We start from the raw sequence: 27,323 nt of genomic DNA, 5'->3' as shown, positions 1-27,323 counted from the left end.
TCACCTTCCTTATTACAAATTGTCTTCCACCGATTTCAAAGTCTCTTAAATGGTACACTGTGCATGATTCACTTTCTGCTTTATCTCTTCTCATCTTCAAAGAAATTGTTCTTTTGGGAACTCCTCTGAATGGCAATGCCACTCTTTGGAACAGTATTTCACCCTTTTAAACATTTTTGAATGGAAAAAAAAAATTAATGAATTCTCTAAAAATATTGATTAATGAATTATTTTTAGAAATTTGATTAATTTATCATTAATGTTTAAGAGAAAAATACAACTTATGGGTTAATTTTGATCTAAACTAAACTCCTATCAATCGTGTTTAAAAGTTGTGATTCCTTTTGATTGAGGTAGTTTTTATTCAATACAATCTTGAGCCTAATCAATTTTAGGTGAAACACAAATTCAATCACATAGGGAGAAAAAAAAAAAAAAATCAAATCTTACCATTGTCGAAATCTTGGTCCTCTTCACCATGTCAAACCCAAATTTAATCATGTAAAAAAAAAATTTTAAAATAAAAGAAAAAAAACAAAACCAAAATAAAGAATCTTACTCGAAGTCTAAATTTTGGTCATCGTCAGTCGTCACCATCATGATTGTCAAAATCACTATCTGGATTGTAAAATCAGACGATTTTATGATCCCATCTTACCAAAACATTTAGGATCACACTAGGATTATAAAAATTCTAGGATAGTACATAGGATTGTATATGATCATAGGATTATATGAGATCCTACCGATCTTACCGTTCCTACCAAAACAAAAAAATTTTGTTTTCTTTTTATGAGATAAATTTTAGTTTTGACGAAGTTTTAAGTGTTTTTATTTTTCCATATTGTGATGGAATGAATTTTAGCTTTTTCTAGAAAATTATGTTAAAGGATAGGGAAATGCTTTCTAGTTTATAGTGCTTTATGTTAATATTCACGCATTGAAAATTTTTCAATATTATTTTTTTTTTGGAGACAAATTTTTTTACCTTCATTATTACAAATTTTGAACACTGTTATCTTACACCCCTTTTTAGGGATTAGGATTTGGTGCAATAGTTAGGGTTATTGCATCATGTAATATCTCTCACATTATTTTCACATTTTCAAAATTTTTAACCTTTTTTAAACTCTCAACTTTTTTTACCTTTTTAACTTCCTTGATTCAGGTACTTAATAGTTCACATGCGCATGCATGCATGCAGTACTTTCTGCTCTATTTCTTCTCATCTTCCATGAAATTTCTTGTTTGGCAGGCTCCTCCTCCATTACTCTAAAGAAAATATTCAAATCCCCTTCCATTATTGTAACAATTAAATTATTAAAATTATCTTCTCATATTTTTATGGTAATTGATTGAATCAATTAATCTAAATAGTTATAAATTGTATTATCTTGTGATATCATATGTTAATTGAGATATGGTTTTGTGCATGGTTGATAGTTTTGTATTGGTGTTCAATACTTGGGTGTATATAGTACTAGTAGGGATCGTATTGAATTACTGTGTTAACATGTGTATTGTCTCGTATTTCAGGTTTTATGGTAATTTGCTGAATTAATTGATTAAATAATTTTTAATATTTAGGTTTTTTTTTAAAAAAAAATTTTTTTTAAGACTATAGGTTAACCCAAACTTACTTTGATTTTTCATAGATCTAAAACAAACAGTAAATTCAGATACTTTTGTTCCGAAATCGACCAGTTTCTTATGCTCACATTCACGCTTCAATAATTTTCACCTCAATTATTACAAATTCTAATCACTTTTGCCTTATTAAGTCAATTATTACAAATTCTGATCACTTTTGAACATATCTGGTTAGGTACTTCACAATTCACATGCAATTGTCTTCCATCGATTTCAAAGTCTCTTTTGATAGTACAAGGTGCATGAGTCAGGCCTTGTTTGGATTTTGGTGAATTGAGTTAACGAATCTAAGTTTTGTTAACTCATAACCCAAATCGGTGGGGCCCACAGGTAGTGACATTGTTTGGATGATTATTCAAGCAGTTCACTCAGTTAACAAATCTCACTTTTTTGAGATATGGGTGAGCTAATTTAGAAACAGCTCCAACGTGTTTTCAAGTTATGGGTTATGAATAATCAGTGGCAATTTTTCGTAAATTTTTAGCACAAATGGGTCCCACAGCAATGTCTAGTCCCATTTAGTTGCCTCATATTTAAATTTGCGTAATGCTACAACCTCAAATAATTCAACAAACTCTTTACAAATCGATGATATGGACATATAAGGACTAAAATTTCATTACAAGTTTCTCCCTTCCCTTCCTTCCCTCTCCCTCTCCCTCTCATCTCTCTCTGCATCTCTGGTGATTTGGTTTCTGCCAAGCAAGCCACATCCACAAACCAGTTTCAAATTTTATAAAGACTAACGGATATCAGGTTCAACTTTATACCAACTAGCCGCAAACCCGTGCGTTGCGCGTGATAATTATTTTTATGGTGGTTTTATTAAATTTTTTTTTTACAATTTAAACTAATCTAATAATGAGTAATATATTTCGTAATTATATTTTTATTTATTATAGGAACAATCATAAATGTAATATAGGAACAATCCAAAACACCAAAAAAACGTAAACTAAAAAAAAAAAAAAAAAAAACTTAACAATGATTAATTGAACCAATATTAGGATTTTTTGATAATCTATTAAGGTTATTTTCTTTAGATATTATTATTTCGGCCGCCCAAAACATATTATCAAATAAACAATTATTAGCAAAATCTAAGAATTAAATTTCTATACATGCATTGTTATAAAATAATAATAAAAAAAATAAAATTGCAAAAGTTAAAATTTGTCACCTATCCGATTATTTTCATTTGGCTAACCTTTACTTTTCTTTAAATAAATGGCATTATAGAGTACTTCTAATACTACTATTAAGAGTACTTTGTTTACCACAAAGGATTAGAAAATAAACAAAAATTAGTAAAGTCTCATAGTTTAACATCTAAATTGAGCACTATAAAAAATCATGCTATGTAACAGAATAAATACCAAATTATCCAAATCATGCTATGTAATAGAATAATATTATATTTTTATATGCTATATTTAATTCTTTAGAATACAATAGGATAACATTTAACAATCAAAGAGAATAAAAAATATTAAAAAAACAACAACAACAATTTAAAAAACAAAACTAAATCACAATTTAAAAAGCAAAACTAAATCACATTAACCCAAAATAGAGTTTTAAAGAATATAAAAAAATTATCAACCTAAAGTAGAGATGCAAGAAAAATAAAAATAAAAATAAAAATCCACCAAAAAATTTAGAGAGAGAGAGAGAGAGAGAGAGAGAGGGAACCTTTTTTTTTTTTTTTTTGTGAGGGAAAACTATGTATAGAATAAAAGAGATAATGACAAATTTATAGTAAGAGGATGTGAATAAGAAGAGACAAAAATAAAGGAAGATGAAGGGAAAGAGGAATAATGATATTAATGTAGAAGGTAGTAGGTAGTGGGGAGATGAAAAGGTAAGGAAGAGAGAAAGATTGAAGAAGTAGTGGGGAGATGAAATGGTAAGGGAGAGAGAAAAATTGGAGAAGTGTAAATATTAGTTTTTTTTTTTTTTTTTGGTTTTTTTAAGTTGAAAAGGTTCACACAAAACCCTAAAGGTGAACTAAAAAGATTTTGAGTTGGGCTTGATAGTGGAACTAAATAAATAAAAAGTGAGCTGAATTAATTATACAGATTTATTATAAGGTGATAGTGGAAGTAAATAAATAAGTAGTGGACTGGATTTATTATAGGATAATAGTGAAAGTAAATAAATAAGTAATGGATTGTATTTATAGGGTTAAAAATTGTAATAACTATTTTAAATTGTAGGACAAATTATATTTTAAAAAAGAAAAGAAAAAAAAGAATGACATGACAATTGATGTGGCGCAACGTGAGAGCAGCAGTGTTAAACGCTATGCTTCAACTTTTGGTAATATAGATTGTTTCAGCACTGCACAGAAACTCCCAAATCCAAACGAAATCTGTCTCTAAGTTTCAAAGAAAATGGCCTCTAGCTTCTGGATAACTTCTGGGCCCACCGACCCAAAACACCACCGTAGCAGTACGGTCCATAGTCTCACAAACCCCAACCTCAACCTCTCCGAAAAACATGATGATGCTATTAGAAACACAAAAAGCGAACGAAAATTGCCGATGATGGGTTTGGATGGGTAAGTCACCGGAGATGCAGAGAGAGGGAAGGAGGAAGATTGGCAGTTCAATTTATAAATTTTTATTTTACTCGATTTATAACAATCTTTGTTTTCTTTTTCTAAAAAATCTGTTTGGATTTTGGTGGCGTAGATCTGTGATTCAACATTAGGATTCACCTTCTTGTAATGAAACATGCGAAAACAGACAAGTAAAATCACTTAAAGAATAAGTCTTGGCTGAAATGATAACACACAAGCCCAACGAATTTGTGGTGGGTGGGTGGGTGTGTCACCAGAGAGAGATGAAGAGGGATAGAGCGGGAGATGGACTATTGGTTAGTGGAGTGGTTTTCCAGATTTGATTTTTTTTTTTTTTTTTTTTTAATTATAAAAAAAAAACAGCTTGTGATGGAAATTCTGTTTGAGTAATTCTTTTAATATATAATGTGTATCTCAGTTATCTCAACAACGAGCAAGTCGCCGGAGATGCAAAGAGAGATGAGAGGGTGAGGGGGATGGAAGGAAGAGAGATATTTTATTTTTTAATAGGACTTGTAATGAAATTTTAGTTCTATATCTTATGTGTGTTTCATTTTTTTATTTTTAAGCTTTCGTGGAACTTTCCATACCAGCAGATTGTAAAAAGTTAATAGAATTGTTTGTGGCTGCAGTATTACAAACTAGGAAATTGTGAACAAAATTGGATTTTTGGTATATCTGGAGTCTGCTTGGCATTCCACTAAAATCTAGCTTAGGTCAAACAATTCTCTCAAACATCTTGAACATCAAAGAGTGTCAAAGAAAAAAAGATTAAAAAAGAGGTGGACAAGATTGTTTAAGATTAGAAAGACAATGTGAGTAAATCCATCTTCATGAAAAGATGCCTATGTTTTTCAGATTCGGCCAATTCCACATTGTCAATAATCATTTAAGGGCCTTGGTAATTAGGCCAAGCTAGAAAGGTCCTGGCAGATGTTTACCAAAAAAAAAAAGAGGTCCTGGCAGACAGCGATATAACAACATGATCTCCAACACATGATTTTAAGAGCATAAAGGACGTCGCCTCCTATGTGATGCCTACTTAGTTCAAACCCTGACCAATTGACAAACCACAACATTCAACTTAATGATGAGATCAAGATGGTGATTTGGTCACTTGAAATGCAAAATACATTTTGGTGACAACATACGGTCTTCCCTATAGCAAAATTGGTTTCTAGAGATAGAACAAAGCAGCCATCTTCTAGGGCAATATGGGTCATTGAAGCCTGCATATTTCATTGCCTACACATTGTGGCATAAGGATTAAACAAAAGATTAAGGAACAGTATAGTGTGTAAGGAAGCTCTGATATAAAGGAAGGGAATTTTGAACAATAAATATAAAGACAAACACTTGATTTTGAAATGGTGATGATTGATGGTAAATTATTCTGTAGATATAGAAACTTATTTCACAAATAACTGATGTGGGCAAGGGCATATAGCACTTTCATACAAGATTATAAAAACTTTTACAGGCTTAAAATCTCTAAACATGTAATAGGAATGAAAAAAACCAAGAAGAAAACTGAACACTGTCGAGTTCAAGTCTTGATGGACTTGAGGCCATGTCCCTGTGACAACAAATCTTTTGATCAAAGCTCACAAATAAAATTTCTTCGTTGTCTCCACCAAAGCCCCTAGTGACGGTTGCAAACTTCACACTAGGATTAAATCAAAGTAGTACTTGAACTTGTGCAAAGGTACTGGCTTAGTCATCATGTTAGCTAAATTCTCTGCAATCCTAATCTTCTGAAAAGAATAGCTTCCTTATCAACAACATGCTGAGCTCAAGAGTAACGGACTTGGGTCTTTTTCTAAATGAATGGAACTCTTGACCATCACAAAATAGACAAATGTGCTTACGATGAATTTTCAAGTCTTCAATCAAACCATGTAGCCAAAGAGCCCCCTTTTGACTACAATCAAACCCATGCATGCAGCTGTAGTGGTTACCAATGCAATAGCCTACTGCAGTATCAACCTCCTACTCACCAATGCAATAGCCTACTGCAGTATCAACCTCCAACTCACCAATGCTTTTGCAAATGTAAGTAGCTCATAGTAGAATGGTGCTTATCTAGATCCTTGACATAGTCTGAATCAATGTGTCTTCTAAAAGATTCATCTCTCTTAAACTTCAAACCCAAATCATCTCAAGATCCATATAGCAGCTTGCAAATGGCCCTTCCTTAGATCATGCATATAACAACTAACCATGCTAAAAGCCTAAGAAATGTTGGGCCACGTACATACCATTTCAAATATGAGGCTGCCAACCAAACTGGTATTAGAGCTTCAATTATCACAAAAATAACAGCACAAGGAACACAAAAACACACAAAATACATTTCTTTGTATTCTACAATGTCAATGGTTAAATAGAATGACAAAAGAAGAGACATTAAATAACATGAGTTTTTCATTTCTAAGTAACTATGACAATGAGAAAAGGTGTACCTTTAATATCTAAGTCAGGATTTAGAGAACACATTCTATTGTTGTAGCAGATTAGGTCACCAATTTTCCAGATTGGAGTCTTTTATTTAGGTAGCAATGATTTCTCCACTGACTACCACACCTCACATCCAGATGCAATTAGCTTTTAACGTCCTGCAAGATACCAGCCTAAGGAATTGAAGAACAGAATGACACTAAACAGTATACAACTCTTTCAGCTAGTGAAGTTTACATTTACCTGAGATTCTAGCAAATTTGTCAACTTCAGGTCCTGCACAAAAAAATTTACAACATAAGTTTAGCCATGGGAAGAATAGAAGTAAATTTGCTAGTGGGTTGTTTAGGCTACAAGATTAAGTAAGAGTTGGTAATAGTAAAGCTTAAAATATTGACTAGGCATAAAGTTGTTCAGCCTAGATTAGCAATTAGCAATTATCACTGCTGCTTTGTGAGTAGACTGCAAAATTAGTTTATGTAAGCAATTTAGATTGTGCATTCATACATGTATGTTTTTCCAGGAAAACTACATATTGTATCTTGCTTCAACTTATCATGGACAATATTGTTTTTGGTGTACGAACTACAATTTTTTTTGAAAAGTAATAAGCTTGATTGAGACCAAAATAGAATTGCCCAAATTATTCAGGGAGTATACAGCTGGGTACTAAAATTATATAATAGCATGGTAAGATATTTTTGTCATGGCTGAATTTATTAATAGAAGTTTTTAAGTCATATATTTGAATAATACAATTAATTTAAAAAACAAATGGTACTAATTGAATAATTGCAAATAGAAGTCAACATAGAGAGAGGCATACGTTCATTGCCTTATCCGCTCACTGTAAGCTAGTATCCTTCAAACTTTTGTATGAATTGGAGCACCCAAACTGGTTGGCCTCTTAGGAAAACAAGATTGACAAGAGAAGAAGGCTGTAACAGACATGTGAAAATCTATTAACTGAAGCTAGTATTATTAAATTGCTCTGGCAGAGATATGTTGAAGTGATTTTTCTGTGAATCTATTTGACAATCAATCAAGTGTGCAAGATGGCTAATCATCAGATTTATACCTTAGCAATCATTGAAGTGTTGAAGTCACTGGAACAAAGGGCTCTAGCCTCTAGGTGAGGCCATGATAACAGATAAGATTTGATAGGTGGATGAACTGTCAGGAGTTCTATTTAGTAAAAAGATCCCTTGTTTAGTATATATATAGGGCATGGAAGAAACCTGTGTAGCTAATTTTGGTTAGCATCCTCCACAATCAATGTCAAGAAATCTAACCAACTTATTCACAAGAAACATATCTTACCAAAATATAGAAATTGAAAAAACTTCTAAGAAGCCACCATACTCGTGAATATATGTATTTTCTCAAGTGGCAAGTTCATTGTAATTGTCACAGTCCAATTGAAACAAGAATATGCCATCTTGCCACACTGTTGGAGTATGTCATGGATCTTTCCCTCTTCTAATTGGTTAGAGTCGTCATCAAAATCTCTCGGGCAGAGTGGCCATTCACTGTTTTTATATCCATAAAACTCATAAATGACTTAATGTGTAAAACTTTCAAATCATTTCTATGGGAAACAAAATGAAATTCTAAACCAAAGTGTAATTTGAATAATAGCGGATAAAAGTTATATATGTTCATTACCTTATCTGCTTACTATAAAGAATTGTTCTTCCAGCATGTGCACGAATTGTAGCATGCAAACCAAATGGGCTTCTTGTTAAGGAAAAGCATACAAGAAGAGAAGAACAAAACTGATATTAATTGAAGCTAGAAAGATATGAAAAAGAAATTAGCATCCTCCAAAATCAATGTCAAGAAATCTAACCAACTTCTTCACCAGAAATATAACTTACCAAAATGTAGAAATTCAAAAAGCCGCCATACTCGTGAATATATGTAACTTCTCAAGTGGCAAGTTCATTGTAATTGTCACTGCCCAAGTGAAACAAGAATATGCCATCCTGCCACACTGTTGGATAGAGGAGTCATCAAAATCTCTTGGTAGAGTGGCCATTCACTATATTTATATCCATAAAAATCATAAATGACTTGATGTGTATAACTTTCAAATCATTTCTATGAAACACAAAATGAAATTCTAAACCAAATGGTGGCTTAGAGCTTCAATTATCACAACAATAACAGCACAAGGTACAAAAAAAAATGCAGAAAAGACATTTCTTTGTATTCTACATTGTCAATGGTTAAATACAATGACAAAAAAGAAGACATTAAAAAACATGAGTTGTTCTTTTTTAAGTTACTATGACAGTGAAAAAAGGCATAACTTTAATATCTAAGTCGGGACTTAGAGAACACATTCTATTGTTCCAACAGATGAGGTCACCAATTTTCCAGATTGGAGTCTTTTATTTAGGTAGCAATGATTTCTCCACTGACTACCACACTTCAAATTCAGATGCATTTAGCTTATAATGTTCTGTAAGATACTAGCTCAAGGAAATGAAGACCAGAATGGCAATAAAGAGTATCCAACTCTTTCAACTACTCTTATCAGCTAGCGAAGTTTACATTTACCCGAGATTCTAGCAAGTTTGTTAACTTCAAGACCTGTATAAACAAATATTCAACACAAATTTAGCCATGGGAAGAATAAAATTAAATTTGCCAGTGGGTTGTTTAGGCTACAAGATTAAGTAACAGAGTTAGTAATAGTAAAGCTTAAAATATTGACTAGGCATAAAGTTGTTCAGCCTTGATTTGCAATAGGCAACTATCACTGCTACTTTTTGAGTAGACTGCAAAATTAGTTTATGTAAACGCTTTAGATTTAGCATTCATACATATATGTTTCTCCAGGAAAACTACATTAATATGGTTTTAGTGTATGAACTACCACTTTTTTTTGAAGAGTAATAAACTTGACTGAGACCAAAATAGAATCACCCAAACTATACAGGAAGTATACAGATGGGTACTAAAATTATAAAATAGCACAGTAAGATATTTTTGTCATGGCTGACTTAATCTTCTTTTTCATTTGGTAATAAATCTAAAAATTACACAAAAATGTATTCACCGGCCCCTCCGAGAAAATTTCTAGCTCTGCCACTGATATTCACAGATAATATCAGCCAGCCCTAACAAAACACTGAGGTCATGGGATGTTGAAAGTAACAGGAAAATAAATCAAGAAAATGGCAGAACACTCCTCGTTTGTGAATTCATGCTATCCTTCTCGGAGAGGGCCACCAACACATTTTTGAGAAGAACTTGTTGAAGTGTAGCTGGTCATCTGATGGAAGCAAAGTCACAGCTGGGAGTTCAGATCGGATGGTTTACATATGGGATACAACTTTCTAGACGCATCTGGTATAAGCTCCCTGGCCACACTGCTTCAGTCAATGGGTGTGTTTTTCATCCTAGTGAACCTATTGTTGGATCTTGTAATAGTGATAAACATATTTATTTGGGGGAGATCTGAGAATTGAAAGAACTTGCACCTTAGTGACTGTTTTCTCAACCAATAGTTGGCTCTTTTAAGCTTCCTTCAAAGACTTTGAAAGAAAGGGTTGTAACTTGTATCTCTACTGTAGTTCTCCAAGTTGAATTTTTTGGTATCTTTATTGTTGCTACATGTATTTTGGCATCTTTGAATAGTGAATACATCTAGGCTCTATGATCACCACCAACGTTCCTTTAGTCCAATCAAAACTTTAAATTGAGAGGAATTTTTGTAGAAATTAAAATCCTTGGCAATTTTAATGATAGGATGGCCATGCTTTAAAACCTGGATACTTTACAGGTTTTAGAGAATGCATTCTATTGTCGCAGTGGATGAGATCACCTATTTTCCAGATTGGAGTCTAATATACATGCAGCAATGATTTTTTCACTGACCACCACTTTTCACATTCAGATTCTATTGCCATTAGCTTCTGATATTTTCCAAGATACCAGCCCAAGGAATTGAAGAAGAGAATGGCAGTAAAGAATTTCAAAATGTGACATTAGCTTTCAGCTACTCCCAGATGCAATTGACATTAAATTTCAACTACTCTCATTAGCAAGAGAACTTTGTATTTACCTGAGATTGTAGCAAATCTGTCAACTTCAAGACATTTATTAACAAATATTCAACATAGATTTAACCGTAGGATAATATAATTAAATATGCTAGTGGGTAATTTGGGTTACAGGATAAAGTAACATGGTTAGTAATAGCAAAGCTTAAAGCTCAAAATATTGACTAAGCATAAAGTTGTTCAACCCTGATCAGCAATAGCATCTAGATTTAGCATTCATACATGAATGTTCTATACTTTTCCAAGAAAACTGCATACCATATCTTGCTTCAACTTATCACTGACAATGAGGATTTTAGTGAGGAACTACAACCGAAATTGGATTAAAGCATAGTAGGATATTTTAGTAATGGCTGACTTCATTGATAGAAATTTGAAGTAATATTTCTAAGTAATACAATTAATTTCTAAACCAAATGGTACTAATTGCATATTTGCAAATAAAAGTTAGCTTACAAAGACATAATTCAAAAAAAAAAAAAAAAGAAAAAAAAGTTAGCTTACAGAGACATGTTCAACGCCTTACCTGAGTACTGTAGGCTATTATCCTTGTATGAATTGGAGCACCCAAAACAGGACGGCATCTTAGTTAAGACAACTGCACTGACAAGAAGAAAAGCCTATTACAGGCAACATGTGAAAATCCATTAACTGAAGCTAGTATTATTAAATGCTCTGTGAAACAAATTTGACAATCAATCAATTGTGCAAGATGGCTAAGCACCGGATCTATACCTTAGCTAGCAGTGAAGTGTTGCAGTCACTGGAGCAAAGGGCTCTTGGTGAGGCCATGATAACAGCAAAAGATTTGATAGGTGGATGAACTGTTAGTAATTCTGTTTAGCAGAAAATATCCCTTGTTTAGTATATTATGTGAAATGGAAGTCAAAAACATGGAAATAGTAAATTGGCTTAGCAAGGCAATAAACTCTAATATAATTATTTGGGTCAAATTTCAAGTTTCTCTGCTTGTAATTGCATATTTTATGTCATTGATTCTCTCTAAAACGCAGGTTGAGAGGGATTGAAACTAATGTAAAAAGGCTAATCACAGATGTGTACCTTTGAAGTGACTGCCAAAGAGACTTTAAGGTAGGAAAATATGAATCCTATATATGGGAACCATTCTATGCTTGCTGCTCTGACAAGGTATGGCTAGAAATATGTTGTATCTGTTATCCCAACTTGAGTCTGGTCATGTGGAGCAATTTCTCGCTATTGTTGATATATAAATGCCTATTATTCATTATTACATATTATTCACTAGCAAGATCACCCATTTTCTTTACCTTTCTTTTTCTTCCACAAAAAATTTAAGCCCGTGGCAGATGCTGTAAATCATGAATTTGAAGGTTATCATGCCTCTTGTTGGTAAGAAATCAAGCATGATGAAGGGGTTCAAGATCAATAAGGGTACAAATTTAGGCTCCATTCCACCTGATAATTTCAAATACAAATGTAAAAAAGCTTGTCAATGTGAACTACAATTCTAAAGCTAGACTATTACAAAGTTGAATATATATAATTTGTTGATTCAAAAGAGAGTGTAGGAGAAGAGGATGAGGTATGAGAAAACTTACCTGTCATCTGTCTTGGACCAATCTCTGCAGTGACCCTTAGATATATTCCCCATCGATTTCTATAAATGGAATATGGGCAATGTTGGGCCATTCTGCACCTCTCTACTTTTCACATCTTTCCTTTAATTTGGGGCAATTATAAATGTTCAAATATTCTAATTTGGTGAGGCGTTGCATGGTTTGTGCTGTGAGCAGATACATCAGGTTCTTGCAGTAACAATAACATAGCATTTGAAGAGAAGAAAGGTTGCCCAACCACTCAGGCAAAGCTTCCATTCCATCGAAATTCCATATCTCTAGTCTTTTAAGGGCAGTGAAGCATTGAATTTCGTCTGGGAGAGAGTTGACTTTAGTCCACCCTATAAGTTCTAGATTTTCGAGGGACTTCTGCAAGTGTTGGATGAAACTGAGACTAGGGATAGCATCTAACTCTTCACAAAACGCACCAACCTTCAAAGTCTTCAAGCGGGTGAGGCAGTCTAACCCCCCTGGCAAACCCATCAATCTTTTACAAAATGCAATTTCTGAAGAAAAAAGAGAATGCAAATATTGTAAATCTGGAATTGATATCAGATTAGGACAATCCACTATTCTCAACTTTAAAGTACTAGATAATTGCATAATACAATGCTAAGACTGTGAATGTGAACCACGACTCTAAAAGCTAGACTATTAAAAACTTGAATGTTAATTGAAGCGCTTCAACAGCAGAATGCTAACTAATATCAATCTTATAAGTGTGAATTATTACTTTTTCACAATACATAGGCATACATAGTTTTATTTAACTATTGACAGTGAATTTCCCTTTGCATTCCGTTAGGTTGGAAACAAAATAAGAAATACCCTGAGAGAGGAATTGAAGTACCTAAACTTTTTTGTTCATTAATGCATTTCAGTTCTTTTCCTTCTTTCACAGCACCCACGAGATACCCTACAGGTTTGTTACACGGTTCCTTAGAAAAAAAAATGGAGTTTACTGTAAAAGAAGAGGAGGAGATCAGGTTTAGATGGACTTACCGCATAATTTCTGTATAATTGGAATATGGAAAAATCGGCGTTGAATATTGTTTGCAATTATCGAAAGAGATAATTCCTTTTTTTTTTCTTCTTCTTCTAAAACAAAATAAAGAATAAATTAAAAAAATTAAAAAGATTAGGGAAAAGTGAATAGAGGAATACTTGAAATTAGGGGGTAACATACCACCCATCTGTGTTGGAATAATGTGCACAGCTACCGTCTGATATATTCATCATCGATTGTGAGCCATGTGATGTCGGGAATTTTGGACCACTCTGCACCGCTCCCCTTTGCGCATCTTTCTTTTAATTTGGGGCAATCATTAATGTCTAAACTTCTGACGTGTTTTTGCAACGGTAAAGTTGCAACCATCGAAGAGAAGAAATATTGCCCAACCATTCAGGCAAAGTTTCCATTCCATCAAATTCAGGCAAAGTGTTGAATTTCGTCCGGGATAGAGTTGAGTTGAGTCCATCCATATAAATAGAGATTTTCAAGGGACGCATGGATGGAAGTCATGGAACTGAGAATGGAGAAAACATCCAGTTCTTCGCAAAACCCACCTATCGACAAACTATTCAAGCGGCAATCCCATAACCACTGTGGTAGACGTGTCAACTTTTGGCATTTGAAAATATCTACTTTGGTAAGAGAACGCACTTCTCCTATATCTGGAATAATCTTCAGGTTGGGGCATCCGGAGATTTCTAATTGAGTAAGAGATCGAAACTCTCGTAGATCTGGAATCAATATCAGATTAGGACAATCATTTATGCTCAAATCTTGAACAAACGTACAGAATTGCAACCCAGTTGGGAGAATTTCATCACCACATGATATCGCCAAGTGTCGAAGAAGGGATGCGGCAGCTTGTATACTTGGAAAAGACATCAACTTAGGACAACCCTTTACCTCCAACGTCTCAAGGGAACTGAGGTTGTGCAAGGCCTCTGGAATTTGACTCAGTTCCCCACATTTTTCTATCTTAAGTGAACGTAGAGAGGTACAAATAATCTGCTTTGGCAGAAAAGCAAGTTCTGACACTGAAGAAATATCAAGGGATGTGCGTGTTGTGAGCTTACTGCAAATCTTTTCAAATATTGTGCTGCAAACTCCACCAATCTCTAATTTATTAAGAGATTGAAAATCGCATGGAGCACTCATCAGTTGAGGACAGTCTTTAATGGTCAACTCTTCAAGGCAAGTAAACATGACACGCGCTGCTGCTGTCACTTCCATAACATCCTGCCACTCCACTAGGCAGTTCATGTTCTTCAATTTGAGTTTTCTTAATGCCGGGAACAATGCATTTCTGTAACTGTCATCACTGTACATGGTGTAAAACTTAACTCCTATGCAGGTCACTTTATCCATTCCCACTATTCTAAGAAACTTAAGGCAGGGTAGATGTCCGAGGGTGGGAACTTCCTCACATTCTGTGCAATCGTCAAAATTTATTTCAATCAAATTGTCAAAAAGTGACAAAGCATCCTTTGCATCACAACTTCTCAACATCCACGATGGGAATTTCTTTCCACCAAAGCCTTCAATTGTTATGGATTTCAAATTTTGATGAGGCTGGAGGCCTTCCAACACGTCTTCTTCATTATGGTAATTGACTTCTCTTCTAGTTCTACTATAATCCCAGTAAAAACCTAACTTGTCTATTTTGGCCTTTTCAGCTAAATTTGCACTTCTAGCTTCTTCTTTATCTCTCACATTCTCCAGATCCTTGATGGTTAATACTCCCCGAAGTTGATTCAACTGCCCCAATTCTCCAATTCGATGACCTTCATCTTGTTTCACATAGAAAGATGGAAACATTTGTAGACATTTCCACTGCCCTATATCTTTCAGTAAACTCCACATGTAAACAGAACTATTAACACAAATAGATCTCAAGTTAACCAAATTTTTTAGATCTTTTGGAAGCTCATTGACTCTATAGCAATCTCTAATATTTAAAGTTTGCAAATTGTAGAGCTTGGTGATGGACTTTGGCAATGCTTTGATGTTAGGACTTGAGATGTGGAGAAACCTCAAGTGTATTAACCGACCAATTGATTCTGATAACTCTTATGCTAAACCCTGACAATTTCAGAACACGCAAGCATTTAAAATCTGACAACATGTTGCCAAACACATCAGCATTTGAAACAAGTGTGCGCAATCTCCTAACACTGACTTTTGAAAAAGAAATTCTTGGTACTATTTCTCCTTCAGATTGGATAGATAAACGTCATACATGACTAATATCATCCATTGAATCTCCCTTCACAATCAAGGTTTCCAATTTTGAAATTGAGAGGGTAAGATCATGTACCAAATCATGCATTTTGCAACTCACAATATTATCATATTTATCTTTTTCCGCATCTTGCAATAAGGAATTTGCTACCAAGATATCAAAATACATAATACCAATATCCTCCATCACCAAATCACTTCCTTGAGATGGTTGAAGGAACCCTTTAGCCATCCAATGTTGAATTAATTCTTCCTTGTCCATAACGTAATCTTTAGGAAAAATTGAACAATATGCAAAACATTGTTTTAAAGATGGTGATGAAAGATAATCAAAGCTTAATTTTAATATTGGTAACATGTCATTGCTATCATGTAAGCTACCCCAAACTTCACTATTTTGAATTGTCAACCATTGACTTTTCACCTTATTTAGTGACATTGTCCCTCCTAAAACTTTTCACCTCCGCAACACTAGCTACATTACTAGTATTTAAAGTACTGTCATTCTCATTTTTTCTCTTTGAGTAGCGTGCATTCTTTTTTCCAATGTCCTTCCTTTTTACAGTAGTGACACTTACCAGATCTAGACTTTGATCTAGATTTTTCTCTATTACTACTAGATCCATTTTCATTGGATCTACTTCTAGCAACAAGACCATCAGCCTGATTATTGCCCCAATTTTTAGAAACCTTCTTCTTCAACTCCTTAGAATTCAATGCATCTTTGACATCATCAATTGAGATAGAATCTCTTCCAAAACCATACAACATGGTGTCGACAAAGTGCTCAAAAGAATGGGGCAATGAACATAACAAAATTAGTGCCTGGTCCTCATCTTCTACTTTGCATTCACTATTTTTCAAATCAATAACAATCCTATTAAATTCATCAAGATGGTCACAAACAGGTGTACCTTCTTTCATTCAAATGGTGTATAGTTGCTGCTTCATGTACAAGCGATTTGTAAGAGACTTAGTCATGTACCGACTCTCCAACTTAAGCCACAATCCTGCAGCTGTTTCTTCGTCTACAATCTCTCTCAAAACCTCATCTCCAAGAGACAACAGAATTGCACTATGTGCCCGTTCCAAGAGATCTTCTTTTTCCTCATCTGATAGTGTCACTAGCAAAGCATTCTTGCCCTTTAGTGCTTTCCACAATCCCTGCTGCACTAACAAAGCACGCATCTTGACACGCCATAAATTGAAATCATTCTTCCCGTTTAATTTTTCAATCTCAAATCTCGTTGCTGACAAAGCCTTTGTTGCCATACCAAAAAACCCAGTGAACCAATAACAACACAACCAAATAGATTTGATGAACAATCTTCTTAAAACAAAGAACCCAAGGCTCTGATACCAATCTATATATTACTAAAAGCTGAAGCGTAGCGTTTAATGCTGCTGTTCTTACGTTGCGTCACATTAGATTTAAAAAAAAAAAAAAAAAAAAAAATTTGTCCTACAATTTTAAAATGGTTTTTACAATTTTCAACCCTATAAATGCACCCCACAACTTATTTATTTAATTCCACTATCACCTTATAATAAATCTATATAATTAATCCAGCCCACCTCTTATCTATATCTATCTATATATTACTAAAAGCTAAAGCGTAGCATTTTATGTTGCTACGCTCACATTGAGCCACATCGGCAGCCACGTCATTTCTATCATCTTTTCTAAATTTTTCCTACAATTTTAAAATAGTTTTTATCAATTTTAAAATATTGATAAATATAAAATATTTTACAGCCCTATCTCCACCTTAAGCCCACTTCTTATACATTTAATTACACCACGTCATTTCTATCATCTTTTCTAAATTATTCCTACCGTTTTAAAATAGTTTTTATCAATTTTAAAATATTGATAAATATAAAATATTTTACAGCCCTATCTCCACCTTAAGGCCACTTCTTATACATTTAATTACACCATAAAGCCCAAACCCAAAACCTTTTCAACTGATACCTTTTAAAACCCTCTGTTTTCACAGTTTCAACTTTTTGTTTTCCTGCACGGTTTCAATTTCCTCTCCCCACGTTTTAGTTCTTTCCCCTTCCCTACTTTGTTCTACGGTTTCACATTTAATTCACGCCAGCCTCTCTCCCTTCTAACGGTGGCCTCTCTGTCTTCCTTCCTTCCTGTCTTCCTCTTCTCACACTACTATATAAATACTGACAGAGGCGGGATGATTCGGTTGAGGTATCTCTAAATCCCAGTTTCTTTTGTGGTCCATTCTTTTGCTTGATTTTTTTTTCCTCTCTTTTTACTGCCTTTTTCATGCTATGGTGTGGATGATTGTTTACTGCCTCTTTCATAGGGTGTTGAATTTTTGATTGCTGGGTTTTTTAATTGGAGTTTTACCTCTTTGGGTCTATTCATTTTGAGTTTTTTAATTGATGGGTTTTTTTAATTCGATGTGATTCCAATGACTTAGTATGACTCTAGTTTCTTAGCATAGTGTTGTGGTGTTTGCTTCTGCTGTTTTCCAACAATTGGTATCAGCGCCTACTTCAATATCATGATTGCATAATATGTTGATTGGGTTTTAGAATCAAAGCAAATTGTTTTCCTAGTGTTTCAATTTTCTACAGTAATTTTTTTGCATAATTGTGTTTATCATGGTCTTTGGTTTAGACATGATTTGATATTCATGGTTTTGATTTTAAGTCATTGTGCAAGCGTTTTTATTTTGTGCTAAGATTGTGTTTTTTAATCGAGATTTATAAGGCTGCTATGGTATGGCTGATTGTTTACCGCCTCTTTGTTAGGGTGTTGAATTTTTGATTGCTGGGTTTTTTAATTGGAGCTCTATCTCTTTTGGGTCTGTTCATTTTGAGTTTTTTGAAAATTGCTGGGTTTTTAATTCTATGTGATTCCAACAACTTAGTGTGACTTTGATTTCTTAGAATAGTGTTGTGGTGTTTGCTTCCACTCTTTTCCAACAATTGGTATCATAGCCTACTTCAATATCATGATTTTATAACATGTTGATTGGGTTTTAGAATCAAAGCAAATTGTTTTCTTGGTGTTTCAATTTTTTGCAGTAATTTTTTTTGCATAATTGTGTTTATCATGGTCTTTGGTTTAGACATTGTTTGACATTCATGGTTTCAATTTTAAGTCATTGTGCAAGTATTTTTATTTTGTGCTAAGATTATTTTTTTTAATCGAGATTTATAAGGCTTAAATCTCTCTCCCCACCTAAGATGTATCAAGATGGGATTATAACGACATGCCATATTTTCTTCATCCTAGAATATGGGTAGGTTTGATTTACTAACTGTTATTATAGTAAAAAATCTGGGTGGGTCTATAAAATATGTCGTTGCAAGTTTCAACTTCCCATTAAATATGTAATTAACTTAAAATACGTCTGGGAAGTTGATGCATCCTATTAAAATATGTCTTTCAAGAAGAGCAAAACATTATAGTAAACATTTTATGCATCCTATTAATCTAGGTGGTTCTTACTTGCAAGTTTCAACTTCCCATTAAATATGTAATTAACTTGAAAGACGTATTGTAAAATGTTTTGCTCCTTTAGTTAATTAGTTAATTACATCAAAAAATTAGTTCTTTAGTTCAAATTAGCTATTAAAAAAAAGAAAAGAAAAAAGCAAAGCAAATTAGTTCTTTAGTTCAAACATTTTATAAATTACGTCTTTAGTTCTTTTTTGAGCAATACATCTTTCACATATTTTCAATGCGTCTTTCCCATTTAATATTTGAAGTTGAAAGTATGTAATTAACTAATGAAAAAATATTTTTAATTAATTTTATAGATCTTTTTCATGTAAGAATGATATGTTTTTAATGGCAATTTTTTAATGAAATTGGAGGGAAGACCTAAGTTGCAGGCAATTTTTCATTGGCAGTATCTCAATAGGGAATATGTAAAATTTGATTTTGACAGTTTTTAGAGTAATATTACATGCTGTTCAATCAGAGGCATTTGTAAAAATGTTCATGCCCAAGCCAGTGATAATTGAATGATTACTCTTTATGTACTCATATCATAAAGGCATCTATGGAAAACTCTGATAAGATAAACTGCATTTACTCAAGAACTTCTCCACTATTAGATTTGGTCACATGTATTTGGAAGTCCACTAAAATATGTTAAATGATTTAAATTCTTATATCATTTTTATTCATTCTTGCATTACTTTTTTTTTCTTATTTATTTATTGGTGATTCACAAGTGTCATATATAGATTCAGAGCTATTACCACTATGGAGGCAGAAGTAGTAGTATTTTGGATAAAAAAACATATATATGAGTGATCTGGGCTTGATACAGTTGCACATACTCAAAACATATTACTTCTCCTTTTCTGCAGTGTATTGTTCAATGAGTTGCTTTGCTAGGAAATTCCATTGTCAACTGAATAGTTTATGTAACCAAAGGAATTATCCATAAGAAATAGAACATTGTTGAATGAGTTGCTTTGCTGGGAAATTCTATTGTAAATAAAGTTGGAGTTGTTTCTTCAAGTATGTCCAACTCTCAATTATAAATAAAATGAAAAGGTTATGCTAACATATTTTTATATTATCTTTTAGTATGCTAAAATAATTTTTATCTTAACTTTGGGTTGTGTAGGATGTTTAGTTTTTCTATCAATTTATCATGGATTAACTATTAAATTGCAAGTTCAAAAGCTGGAATATTTCTTTAGGTACCACTAAATGTCGGTTCTAAATAAAATGAAATGTTTTACTAAAATAGTTCTCATATTATTTTTGGTGGTGTAAGCTGTTCATATTATCCACCACTTATTTGAAATGATTTTTAGGTGGGTGTAATCAAATGGCTTTCTATAATTAAGACAAAACATTTAATGAAGAGATACCGCTACTTCTAGAATTTTTTCAAAGACACAAATCAGAGCTTAAATCTCTATGAGATTGAATATATGTCATTGATCAGTGAAATGGGTAGCTTAGGAGAGTATAAAAGTTAAGGGGGATAAAATAGTGCAAAAGATAGGGGTCCTCAAGTTGTCTTTCTTGGGTTCATAAATTTCGAATTGTAGAAGGAAAAAAAAAAAAAAAAAAAAAGGATGGCATATAGAGCATGTAGGTGAGAATTTGGGGTAGTGCTAAAATAGGCAGTGGAAGCTTTTAACACAAAATGAAAGAGTAAAAACATAGGGAGATAAAAACCAAAAACAGAGATTAAAAAAAAAAACAATGTTGGTCTAAAAAATGAGGTTGGTTTAAGTATTTGGGTTGGGTCTTATCTTGTGATAGTTTCATTTATAATGGAACTACATAAGGTAGGAATCTTAAAATAGTCTTAGAAAAATGCTCTTCATGTTTCTTGTATGAACTTACTTAACAACCAAGAAGACACTATAAATAGATGATAGCAAAATCAATGCACCCCAAAACATAAAATATTAGATCTTTTTGATTGTGTGTATTTGCGCGCGAGTGTTTGTGTTCATTCATTAAAAAAAAAAAAGTTCTTGGTGTTCAATGATGTGGACACCTGTCATCGTTTTAATTACTATTATACCCACCCGTTGCTCACAGGTTACCTGTTAATTTGCATGTTTTAAAGTTGGATTGCTTATTCAAGAATGTCTAACTCTCAATTATAAATAAAATGAAAAAGGCTATGTTAAAATATATTTTATATTATCTTTTGGTTGTGTAGGTTGTTCATATTTTCTACTGGTTGATTATGAATTATCCATTAAATTGCAAGTTCAAAAGCTGGATTGTTTCTTCAAGTATGTCCAACGAATAAAATTTCCACATTCTATTCCAAATACTAATCTCTAATAATACACAATTAATTCCATCACCAAAACCTCCGATCACCATGAATCTTGCAATATATTGATCATACATATATAATGTAGCTTGAGTAGTAATGCATAGAAAAATATTAATAATTAATAATCTATATCTATATAATACTAAAAGCTGAAGCGTAGTAATTAATGTTGCTACGCTCACATTGAGCCACATCAGCAACAACGTAATTACCTTTCTTTTCTCTAAAATTTTTTCATAATTTTAATATACTATTGAAAAGAAATTATTCTCAACCTAATCTCCACTTTAAAGCCCAATCTTTATATATTACAGTTAACGCTGACCACCGTAAAGCCCCAACCAAGCTAAATAGTCTTTAATGCTAACCGCTCTCTGTCTTCCTGTCTTTCAGGCTTACAAAACTCCACAACTTCAGCTTTTCACGCTTTCAAAACTTCACAACACCAAACTCTCTTTCTTCCCTCCTTGGTCTCTTCCTCTCCTCATTTACCTGAATCACTCCTTCATACCTGTTCAATTGCCACCATACATAAATAAATAAATAAATAAGAGTCCATATTAGGTACACATTATCCCTTCCTTTTGTAATTAATATTTTGCTATTCTTCAACTAATTGAGCATTAATTCGGACCTTCTTCAAATCTGTCTTGATTAGTGGTGATTCTTCCTATTCCCAATCAAGAGGTTTTTCAAAACGTTCAATTGTGCCTATTGAAAATAGAACACCCACTGCGTTATTTTTTCTATATATATCTGCAATCTCTCTTCCTCCATAGATAAAGAGCCTATTAGCCTAACCTATGCCATTGCAGAATCCAATCCTTCCCACCAAGGAGCCCCCCATGAAATTATCAGATTTGAAGCCATGAATATTTATCGTGGGGTTCTCAGCAAACAAACAGACCCCAAAAAAAAAAAAAAAAAAAAAAACAAAAAAAAAAAAGCTTTTAGAATCAAAGCCCTTGAACCTCCAAACCAAAACGTTGTCAACGTTAAAGAAGTGCTTGAACAATCTATAAACATGGTTTTGAAACCTGGATCGGACCATACGGTGCGACCGGGTTAACCATGAACCGTTCACCAAACGATTCTTTCAACCCGTAAAACTGCCCTATGCAAGAAAATCAATAAAACGGCCCAATCACAAGTTCAGATCAGAGATTTTTTTTGGGTACTTACAGCCATTGTTGAAGCTTCAACCACCATGAGGTGCTGTCAAACCATGAGATTGCATCTCTATTTCTTCTTATTCTTCTTCTTTGTCTCTGTCTCTCTCACTCTCGCTGCGTTTTTGCCATTTCTGCAGGTCTTCATTGCTTGACTGTCACAGTGAAGGTCAAGTTGTTGCAAATGGACGGACAACCCAATGCTTAGGCAACCTTAGCTGTCATCCACTTGTACCAACTACCAAATGCTTGCAAATCTTTAACAAGTTATTGGTTTCTTAAATTGGCTAAGGCCTGTGTTTGTATTGTACTTAATCAATTAATGGGCGGACAAACCAATGTCGGCCCCTGTTCCAGTTTTTGTATTTTTTTTTTTTTTAATTTCATATATACTAAATGGGATTGGCGTGATAAAAAAAAGTATTGGGTTATCAAATGGGCTAAATGTGATTTAAGATAATTTAAATGAAGACTTGCGTAGAATATTGATCTTTAACAAAAAGTTTAAGGATATTAATTTAATATATATATCCATTGATTGAAAAACTCAATATTTATTTATGTTTGATTATGATTTAATATTACTTATTTGTCTTATGAATGTTATGATATGAAAAATACATTTGAAATATAAATATTTATATTTCAGCGAATTTTTATATTTTTACTAATTTAATTTTTTTAAAAAAATTATTAAATTAATTATAATGTCATCATGGTATGACCTCAGTTCAACCTTAGTCCGACCTTTAAAACCTTAAACACCTCCTTTTTACGATTCTTTGAACGATCCAGGTTTCAAAACTATGTCTGTAAATGATAATGTCATACACAATCTCTACCCACTTAGTATCACAAATCTTATTTGGTCCCTCAAGACATTGCCTTTGCTTGAATATATGTCATTGGTATAACAAATCAGAAAGCAAATTATGGAGAAAGATCACAACTTTTCTTTTCTTTGTTTCTCATGAAAAAAGTATATGGGAAAATGTTTTTTTTTTTTTTTTTCCTTCCAAATTTGGTAGGTTGTGGTTGGGAAGGATTATTGAGAGTTTGAATTGTTTAGTTGTTGACGATAAATGGGTCATGAATGTTTTTGGGGTTTGACAAGTTGTCAGTTTGAGCGTGTGTGTGTGTTTGTTTGTTTTGTTTTTTTTAATTATTTCACACTTTGTTATTGGAATAGTTGTTACATTGTAGGTATTGTATATATTCACCAATTATAAGAGATAAAGTCCGAAATTTTATAGAATTAATTTTTAACTTGTCCCAACGAAAAATTATGTATTTCTTTCAATAATTAAAGTACTATACAAAGGAGGTCAATGAAATTTCCAATATTGTATGAAATTGGTACTTTTCTTTAAGGAGGTGAATGAACAGCCAGCTAAGAAAAGAGAAAATAGACCCAAAACTTGGCCTTAAGCAAGAGAAGATTGTTGAACCATTCAAAAGGAACTCATAAGGATAAATATTTACTACTCACAAATAAGGATAAATACAATATTAAGAAATGCATTTATTTCATTCCATATATGAGCTCCTTAACATTTGGCACATACATTGTAGTTAATAGCACAAAAACTTAAAGAGTCTAATATCATAGGTATTAGATTTATATACGTAAAGAAAACAAAAATCTACTACAATTTTAAACAAAAAGGTGCTATTGACGTGAGTAAAGCTAAAGCAACAGTAGTATTTATATCGTTTGTAGGCGCGACTAATTCCCCATGAGGTAACTGTATGATTTTCCAAGGTAAAAGAGCACCCAACCAATTCGAAACAAAAATAAATAGAAACAAAGTTATAAATACTATGTTAGGAATCCATGGGTAGAACTCACCCTTGAAAACCGGCTTGCAAGGAGAGTGTGCCCAAGAGCTTATAAACATATGGTTAAACTTATTCTTAATCCATGTGGGACACTATGATCATAACATACTATATAACCGAAGTCGTGGACTTTTTGTTAACTTCATGAGACTTTGGCACATCAATTTTTCAAGTCTAACAAATTTACACCTTAGTTATTTATTTAATTATTATTTTTAATGTTTATTTTCAGCTCCCTGTTGCCCCGAATTCTTTTTTTCCCCACTATTTCTCTCCATCCCCAACCTACAAAGTCGATCACTTCCCCTACCTCAACTCAGCCAAAAGGCCCAAAACCCACACTAAATTCATCATTCTCTCAAGAGCCAACCAAAAGATGCAGAGAAAGATAAGTAAAAATCCAATATGGGTCTAACTCCTTCATTGAAAATGCACTATATACCTCATCTTCTGCTTCTTTTAAATCTCAAAGACTCTTCTTCTTCTTCTTCAAAAACAAAGTTAGGATTTTTTTGTTTTTTGTTTTTTTTGTTTTTTAAGGCTGAGATCAATCAGTTGTTGAGTCTAATAAGCTTTCTTTGTGAGCTTATCAGCAATGTCTCTGATATAGACCAACTATGTTGCTCAAACCTTGATTTAGTTTTATGCCTAAAACTAATTTGGAAAATTAAAAGAAGAAGAAATTTAGTAGTTTTTTTTTTATTTTTTATTTTTAACCTTTATATTTGTTTGATATGTTAGTAATTGTGGCCATTCCGGCCTATTTTGGTGAGTTTTGGCCGAAATTAAATGAAGCTAGCTTTTAAGAAAGAAAAAAGAGTAGAAGAAAAAGAAGAAATTCGTAGCTATGGATTGTGGTGGACAAAGCTCCAGTAAATTTTGCAAACCTTTTTACAAGATTATATATGAACCACATAGAAAGTTAAATTAATTGACAATTAAAAAAAATAAAAAAAGAGGATGAATACAAGTTATTTGAACAACCATCTAAAAAAACTTTAGTTTTGCTTCTTCCTCATTAAAAAAAAAAAATTACATTGGATTTTTTTTTTTTTTTTTTTTTTTTTTTTTTTTTTGTGACAATCAAATCAACATGTTGTATTAAAAAGGCTGACCAAAACTAGCCAAAATCGGCTAAGAGAATAGAGTTTATGTGTGTTGGAACATCCTCCATCCACACCATAAGACATGACTAACATGTTTAGTAAGGTTATGAGCAATTAAGTTACCATGTCTATAAATATAAGAAAAGCAAACAGAGGAAAAAGAAGCCGAGAAAATTTTGGCCTCGGTCTCGTGTCACAACTAGGCTACTCCTTCCCACAAATCAATAACCCACTAAAATACATTTACTATTTTATTTGTTCATTTTACCGTTTTATTAGTTCTGGTGGACAATGGCATTTTACTTGATGTGGTTCATATTTGTTTGCAAACAAAACACTCCTTTTTTCTTATATTTTTTTTTTATTTTTTATAAAAACTACGTCCATAATATTTTCTCAACATTTTTATGACAAAACATATGTAATAAGTTTTTATTGATTCTAATTTGAATCCACAACTTAAATTATGTTTTTGCCCACCCATAACAACCTACCACTTAAGATTTATTATAAAAGTGTTGTGAAAATATCTTACCCCACTTATTACCAATATAACTTTAACTGTTTACTAGCCTAAAATATTTTTAAATTTTACAGTGCTAAAAAACATAAACTTAAATATTAAGTGAGCCCAACAACTGCAAATCCTGTTTCTCCTCATCTCAAAACTGGACATAGCACTAGCCTTTTTTCAAAGCCACCTATTACGCAAGTTTTGGCATTATTTTTAGAGATAGTCTTGATTCTCCTATTATAGTCCATACTAAATTAATTCCTTGCCAAGGAAACCCATTGTGGATGGCTGCCATGCTCTATTGAGTGTTACACTCCTATCACGAACTATGGATCAGAGATTTGATTGTGGAGCTTGCCAACTCACAATTGCTAGCATCAATTGGGTTGCATGAACTATGCTTGAATGAGATTTCGGATGTGTTAGAACAAATTCAAGCTTTTTGTGAAATAGGCAGGACATATATCCTATAGGACTATGTAATAAGTAAGAGCAAGCTCTGGAGTTCCATCGCTTTTGATTTTTTTTATTAAAAAAAACTATTTAGAATGTTTCATAAATATTTCATTTTTGGAATTTTTCCGTGCAACGCACGGGTTAGCGTCTAGTATATAATAATAACACTATCAAAACACAAATTTATCATGCGCAACGCGCGGGTCTGCGACTAGTATATTACTAAAAGTTGAAGCGTAGCGTTTAATGCTGCTGCTCTCACGTTGCGCCACATCAGCTGCCACGTCATTTTAAAAAAAATATATAATTTGTCTTACAATTTTAAAATGGTTTTTACAATTTTCAACCATATAAATGCATTCCACTACTTATTTATTTACTTCTACTATCACCCTATAATAAATCTAGCCCACTACTTATTTATTTACTTCCACTATCACCCTATAATAAATCTATATAATTAATTCAGCCCACCTCTTATCTATATCTATATATTACTAAAAGTTGAAACTTAGTGTTTAATGCTGCTGCTCTCACATTGCGCCACATCAGCTGCCACGTTATTTTTTTTTTTTTAATATAATTTGTCCTACAATTTTAAAATGGTTTTTACAATTTTCACTACTTATTTATTTACTTCCACTATCACCCTATAATAAATCTAGCCGACTACTTATTTATTTACTTCCACTATCACCCTATATTAAATCTATATAATTAATCCAGCCCATCTCTTATTTATTTAGTTCCACTATTAAGCCCAACCCAAAGTCTTTTCAGTTTAGTTTTAGAGTTTTGTGTGAGCCTTTTCAGCTTAAAAAGAAGAAGAAGAAGAAGA

The 27,323-nt window shown here is 32.9% G+C and overlaps 1 long non-coding RNA gene and 1 pseudogene across 2 annotated transcripts; one reads left to right on the top strand and one right to left on the bottom strand.

The window, feature by feature from the left end:
* Nucleotides 1-5,587: 5,587 nt before the first annotated feature.
* Nucleotides 5,588-8,728, bottom strand: LOC115963784. Of its 2 annotated transcripts, XR_004085912.1 has the most exons (9): nt 8,566-8,728; nt 8,354-8,425; nt 8,009-8,217; nt 7,767-7,926; nt 7,515-7,626; nt 6,932-6,964; nt 6,694-6,846; nt 6,257-6,505; nt 5,588-6,217 (listed from the first exon to the last, which is right to left on the bottom strand). It is a non-coding gene; the product is annotated as an uncharacterized LOC115963784 (long non-coding RNA). The 2 variants fall into 2 exon arrangements; XR_004085911.1 differs by lacking the exon at nt 8,566-8,728 and having other exon boundaries at nt 8,354-8,442.
* A 1,170-nt stretch (nt 8,729-9,898) lies between these two features.
* Nucleotides 9,899-27,323, top strand: part of LOC115963783 — a 30,499-nt pseudogene continuing 13,074 nt past the window's right edge.

This window comes from Quercus lobata, chromosome 10 (assembly GCF_001633185.2).
Source record: "Quercus lobata isolate SW786 chromosome 10, ValleyOak3.0 Primary Assembly, whole genome shotgun sequence".
Lineage (NCBI taxonomy): Eukaryota > Viridiplantae > Streptophyta > Magnoliopsida > Fagales > Fagaceae > Quercus > Quercus lobata.
The sequence above is the reverse complement of the archived record's forward strand: the minus strand, read 5'-3'. Positions and strand labels throughout refer to the sequence as shown.